Here is a 7,313-nt window from a genome sequence, read left to right on the forward strand (position 1 = left end):
AAAAGAGTTTTGACGTGAACGGAGCATTTAATACGAAATGGGAAGAAGAATATCTTTTTATTGGAAAAATTGGTAAACCACTGTGCCTTGTGTGCCAGCAAACAGTTTGTGTTGTTATGGAATATAATATTAGACGGCATTATGAGACATTGCACAAAGCACAGTACTCTCAATATGAGAAAATCACGAAGTGATATATTGATTGAAATGAAAGTCAAACATCAAAAGCAAAAGGACGTGCTATGTAACTGGAAAACCTCAAACAGCTAGTCTTACTGCATCATATGAAGTTACTTTGATGCTTGTAAGAAACAGGAAATCATTTAGGAATGGAGAATTAATAAAGCAGTGTGCAGTGAAAATGGCACAAGTGTTTGGGGAAGAAAAAGTAATAAAGAAGTTTGAAAGTGTCATTATCTCACCAAACAGTTGCAAGAAGAGTGACGGAACTTAATCAGCATATTTCCTTGAAACTGAAAAGTATAATGAAACATTGCAAGTACTTTTCATTGGCTTTGGATGAAAGTACTGATATAAGTGACATAAACCACTTGCTCGTATTTGCCCGCACCGTTGATGAGGATTTTGTGGTACATGAAGAACTTATGATGCAATCATTGAGTGGTGGTACCAGAGGCTCCAATATTTATGCTGCCCTCGAATCAGTGGTCAATGAATATGGAGGATTTGAAAAGTGTTCCTGCATTGTAACTGATGGTGCAAAAGCTATGGTTGGCAGTAATGTGAGGTTAGTTGGTTTGCTAAAGAAAAATGGAGTGCATTGCATCACACTACATTGCATTATTCACCAAGAGGCATTATGTGGCAAGATATTGCAGATAAGTGATGTCATGAAGAGTGTTGTCAGTACTGTGAACTTGATTAGAGGCGGAAGTAAGTCACAGAGGCATAGAAAATTCATACCATTCCTGGAAGAACTGAATACAGAGTACAGTGACCTGCCACTATACTCAAGTATTAGGTGGCTCAGTGCTGGGAAAACACTCCAACATTTCTTTGCTTTGAGGGAAGATAATCTTTCATTTCTACAAAATGAGGAAATTAGTAATTCAGAAGAATATCAAACTCAGCTGCAAGATAAAGGCTTTCTTTGCTCCCTAGCATTCCAGACAGACATGACTACCTGAACGTACTGAACATGAACTTACAAGGAAAAGAATAAAATGTTTCCCAGCAAGATATGTTGATGCTTTCCGCGAAAAGCTGCAACTCTTCAGTGAGTGCTTAAAGAAGAATGTTTTGACACACTTCCCTGCTTGTCGTGAACTGAATGAAGATAATAGAACAGACTTCTCAACTTTTGTGGGAAAACTTGAAACATTGTCTTGTGAGTTTGAGACGAGGTTTAGAGACTGAAAAATTGAAGCCCAGTCTCCTTTTGTTCAATAACCCCATGGAAGCTTGTGTGGAAGCACAGTTACCTGAACTTCAACTTGAAGTGTGTGATCTTCAGTCTGACCCACTGTTACTTGCAAAGAAATATGAAAACCGAGACAATTTCTGGAAGTTGGTCAGCAAGGAAAAATTTCCCAAACTGAGAGACTTTGCATTAAAATTACATTCAGTGTTTGGGAGTACCTATGTGTGTGAATGCACTTTTTCTACCATGAAGCAAGTAAAATCAAAGATACGAAATCAAATGGGAAATGACACACTGGATGCTTGGCTTCGATTTGCTACCACCAGCATTGATATTGATGGGGAGAAACTGGTGAAGAAGCCTTGCCCCCAAACATCTCATTAGAAGGTATGAATGAATAATGTTAACTAATAGTGTTATTAAAATGTCATTTTTTTGTATACATTCTTTAATTGTATTTTAAAGTTCAATCCCTGTTTCAACTCATTTCAGGGAAAAAATGGGCCTACTTAAGCTGCTATTATATTTTTCTTGAGGTCTTAAGTTACTGTACCAGGAATTATATTTTGAGCATTCAGTTTCTTTTGTGGTCCATGACATCAAAGATTTCATATGATGTGGCCCTCGGTATCGAAAAGGTTGGACCAGCCTGTCCCAATTTTTTTTTTTTTTTAATAACAACGGAGGAAGGAAAAACAAATGGGGAAAAAAAAAATAATTGTACTCCCCAACTTCTTCAAGAACTTCTTCGCATATTCTGATGATGCTCTTTGGTGTATTTGAATTAAACATTAGTTTTACGCTGGTTCATCTTTAGCCCTACTTCAAGATTTTCTCTAGGTCATTGAACGTTTCTTACAATGTCTCTGCTGTTTCTGATATCTGGAAAAAGGTAATCTGCAATTCTTAAGTGGTTTAAGCATTTTCCAGCTATGTTTACCCTTTTTGTTCCGCCATTCTACTCTTCTTAAACTGTTTTCTAAGCATGCTGTAAAATAATTCTTGTGAAATTTTATCTCCTTGACTCACGCCTTTCTCAGTCTTAATTTCTCCCGAGTTTTTATGTAACTTTACTGTAGCAGTTCACTCTTTGTATTTTTTTTTAAAATGCTCTCATTTACTCTTTGTTCCTTCGATGAATTAATAATTGCTATGTGCTCCACTGAGTCGAATGCCTCTTCTTAACCAATGAAACGTATGTGCACTGGTTTATTACACTCCGAAGTTTTCCCAGGTAACTGATTCATTATGTGTAGATGATCAGTAGTCAAATACTCGTTTCTGATTCCTGCCTGTTCATGAGGTTGATTTTCTTCCAAATTTGTTGTTAGCTGTATTCTGTTCGTAAGGACTTTAGTGAAGAGTCTGTAAATAACTGATAATAAGCTAATAGGTCAAGAGTTACTATGATCTTTTAGTCGCCTTTCTTGTAAAGCAAAATTACTGTTGCATTACACAATGTTTTGGGAATTTTCTTCTTCATCTATCTATCTATCTATAGCCCGACGCCCTAATCCCGCAAAGGGTGGCCGCAGACAAAACGCCTCCAAGTCACTCTGTCACCCACCATTTGACTCCCCTCCCCCCAACTCACCCCCCCCTCCCTCACATACCTCTCAACTCCATCCCTCCACCTCATCCTCGGTCTACCTCCTCTCCCTCCCTCCACCTCACCTACATACACCCTCTTAGTCAGTCTTTCATTCTCCATCCTCTCCACATGTCCAAACCACCTCAGTGTATTTCTCCTAATCTTTTCAACCACATCCACATCCACCCCACAACGTTCCTTCACTTCTTCATTCGTCAACCTGTCCCTCCATGTCACTCCACATGCTCCTCTCAAGTAACTCATTTCCACTGCTCTCACTCTTGACTTGTTCCCCTCTTTGCAAGGTCCACGCCTCGCTTCCATACGTCAGGGTAGGGATCACAATACCATCATGCAGTGACTTCTTAACTTCCATACTCACCTCCCTATTTCTCATCACTGCTTTCAGTGTGCCAACAGCCTTCCTTCCCTGCTGTACCCTTTCACGTACTTCATCCCCCAAAGTTCCATCCTTACTCATCACACTACCCAAGTACTTGAATGCACTCACATTCTCCATATCCTCACCATCCAACCTCACTGCACACTCTGTGACTTCATTCCTCTCAAACACCATAACTTTACTTTTGTTTACATTAACTTTCAGCTTCCTCCTCCTACACACTGTCCCAAATTCATTCACCAAACCTTGCAACTCCCATTCATCTTCACTCAACAATACTGTATCATCAGCAAACAGCAACACCGGAAGCTTCCAAATCTCACCCTCATTCATTAGGGCCACCCCCACATCCACTGCCCTACCTTGTACCTCCTTTACGACCCCATCCATATATATATTAAACAGCCATGGAGACATTACACACACCTGTTTCAGTCCCACATTGAGATCAAAGAACTCACTCAGCTCACCATCCACTCGCACCGTAGCCCTAGCTCCCTCGTACATACTCTTCACAGCACTCAACAATTTCCCCTCCACTCCATATATTCTTAATACCTTCCACATACCTTTCCTATCTATTCTGTCATAAGCTTTCTCCAAGTCCATGAAGGCAGCGTACACTTTCCTTCCCTTCTCTAGATACTTTTCCACTAAACATCTTAGAACAAATATCTGATCTACACACCCTTTTCCTTCCTAAATCCCCTTGTTCTTCTCCAACAAGCTCCTCTGTCATATGCCTAACCCTATCAATGAGTATTCTACCATATATTTTACCAGTCACACTAAGAAGGCAAATACCTCTATGGTTACCACATACTTCTCTCTCCCCTTTTCCTTTGTACAGAGGAACAATTATACCTGATTTCCAGTCCTCTGGAACCCTTCCCTCTTCCCAAGCCAATCTACACAACTTCCATATCCACTCCACAACAATCTCACCCCCATACCTAAGCATTTCACCACACACTCCATCAATTCCTGGGGCCTTTCCCAGCTTAATCTTCTTCATCACTTCCACTACTTCTGACCTACTGATCTCTTCCTCCCTCCTCTCATCTCTTCTTCTCCCAGCCATTCCCCAACCACTTATACTCACACTGCTCTCACTCTCTACATTCAACAAATCCTCAAAGTGCTCCTTCCATCTCCTCAATTTCTCTCTCTTCTCCATCAACAATCTATTATTCCTATATTTCACTCCCTACTATTTCCCCTTTCACACTGCCTTACTTTCTTTACCTCCTTTCCAAAACAATTTCTTACTCTCCCTCCATTTCACACTCAGATTCCTCCCAAACTCTTCATCCACTTTCTTCTTACTCTCCTTCACCAGTCTCTTAACCTCCCTTCTCCTGCTCACATATACCTCTCTCTTCTCTCTCTCATCTTCTCCCCTACCTCTACTCGCCAACCATTCACCATATGCCTTCTTCTTTTGTTCCACAGCTCGTTTCACCTCATCATTCCACCATGCTGTTCCTTGCACACCCTTGCATCTCCTCCTCACTCCACAAACCGCCTCACACGCTGCGCTTATCTCTTCCGTGAATATCTTACATACGTCTTCCACCCCTTCCATCTGCTCTAGCTCATACCTTCCCAGTCTTTTCTTCCACTATGCTCTTATACTCTGTCCTCTTCTCACTATCTTGCAATTTCTCCACTCTTCTCACAGGAGCTGCTTCCTCCTGTCTTCGCCTTCGCCTCCTCAACCACTTTCTTTGCAGCTCTACCTTGGCCATCACTAAGTGATGGTCCGGGGCTCCATTCCCCCACCCTCTCCACACCCTTGCATCCAACACTTGTCTTCTCATTCGCTCATCCACACACACGTAGTCTATCATTGCCTTTCGTTCAACAAGTTCACCATCCATCCTCCTCATTACTCTCCATGTATACCGGTGGATCATCTTATGACGAAAGTAGGTGTTGGCTATTGCCAACCCCTTACCAGCACAGATGTCCACCAAAGCACTACCATTCCCATCTACTTCCGCTGGCACACCCCACTGACCAACCACTCCCTCCACTCGTACATTCCCGACTTTGCCATTCATGTCTCCAATCAACAGCACTCTCTCGCTCCTCTCAAACTTGTCCATACATGCTTCTACTCTCGCCCAAAACTCATCTTTCACTCTTGCCACTTGATCCTCTGTTGGAGCATACACACATACAATCGCCCATGCTTGTATACCTACTTTCATCCTCACCCATACAATCCTTGCACCCACTGTTCCATACTCTCTTATATTCTCCTTCCACTTCTTGCTGATCATCAGACATACTCCCTCTCTTGCCCTCTCATTCTCACTGACTCCCGCACATATACCTACACCGTATTCCCATTCTCTCATCCTTTCACCTTTCCATTTAGTTTCAGTCAATCCACATATATCCACTTTTGCATCCTCAAGCACCTGGACAATCTCTCTCTCTTTCACTTCATCATTCACTCCTCTCACATTCCACGTTCCTACTCTCAGAATGTCCTTTGTCCGTTCCTTAGTCGTCAACGTATGGTCCGTCCGGGTCCGAGGCGCTTTATTTGCTTTTTTAGTTAGTTCTTTTTACGGGGTGGGGCACTAACCCACCACCAACCCTTTTAGTCGCCTCATACGACAAGCAGGGATACTGGGGGAGTATTCTTGAAACCCCCCTACCCCCAGGGAAATTTACTTCACACGGTGCTACCTCTGGTATTTCACTTGTGTAAGCTGTAAAGTTACAAATCGGTACTGTTGTCGTTTATGCATACTGTTCTTTGTAAAATTCTTGATTTCTCTTCACCATCTTCTCTCCGCAGTTAATGACTTCACCTTTTTTTTTTTTTTTTTTAAGTGATATAATGTGTCGTTTTCTCAGTGCCATTTAGCTTCCGTCGTGTTTCAGACTTTTTCTCCTTTGATCTGATCCATGATTATTTTTCGTTTTTCCTCTATCTCTGTCTCTTGTTGCTAAGCTTAATTAATTCTGGGCTTTCTGTTTTTTTCAGCTTCTTCACCCCCCCCCCTTTTTTTTTGAGCTCCTGGGGCGTTTTTGAATACTTGTTGGCCTTTGCTTTATTTGCTTTCCCTATTTCCTCCACTTATTCCCTTAATATTTATGTCAATCAGCATCAGTGTCACACTCAGTATAACATGGAGCCTGAAATCTTTTTTTTTATTTCTAACTGAGAGACAGCTTTGTTTTTGCTTGTTTTTATTGGGCATATCGTTTTATTCTTAATCACCTTCTTTCTTCCACTTCTGAAACTGAACCTCGCTGCACAGACAACCATTCTACGGCCACTTCCTACATTTATTTTGCTGATAACTATGACATTAATGATCGTTTTGTTATTATCAGCTATAATGAAGTCAATTCCATTTTCTTCTATATTTGGGCCTCTCTAGGTCCATTTTCTCCCTGTTTTCTTGTGGAAGAATGTGTTCATAATTCCCATGTTATATATTTCAGCAAAATTTACAAACATTCCACCTCTGTCACTCCTTTCTTCTACTCAGAATTTTCCCATACATGCTTCTCCATTTTTCCATTTGCATTAAAGTTTCCCACGAGTATATTATATCTGGTCTCTTCTACTTCCATAATCTGGAAGATGTCATCATAGAACGTTTCTATTTCTTCCTCTGTGCACTGAGAAGTGGGTGCATATACGGTACCAATACTACACTCCAGGTGTGTATTTCGCACGGTCTAATTACAATCCATGCTACTGTCAGACACACTTCTAAGTTTAACAATGTTGTCCGGAAGATATCTGTTAATTAGAAATCCTACACCACTAAATCTTTCATTTTGCTTTCCTTGTAGGGAGCTGCTGTTTTGGAGCTGAACTGAATTTTCTTTTCTGTGGATCTCACTCAGACCTATAATATCCCAACTAATGTTCTCTAATTCATCAGTCATTAAGATGTCGTGTTTGTCAT

The sequence above is a fragment of the Coenobita brevimanus genome, chromosome 66, assembly GCF_032717465.1.
Source record: "Coenobita brevimanus isolate Jiangsu-jjx chromosome 66, ASM3271746v2, whole genome shotgun sequence".
NCBI lineage: Eukaryota > Metazoa > Arthropoda > Malacostraca > Decapoda > Coenobitidae > Coenobita > Coenobita brevimanus.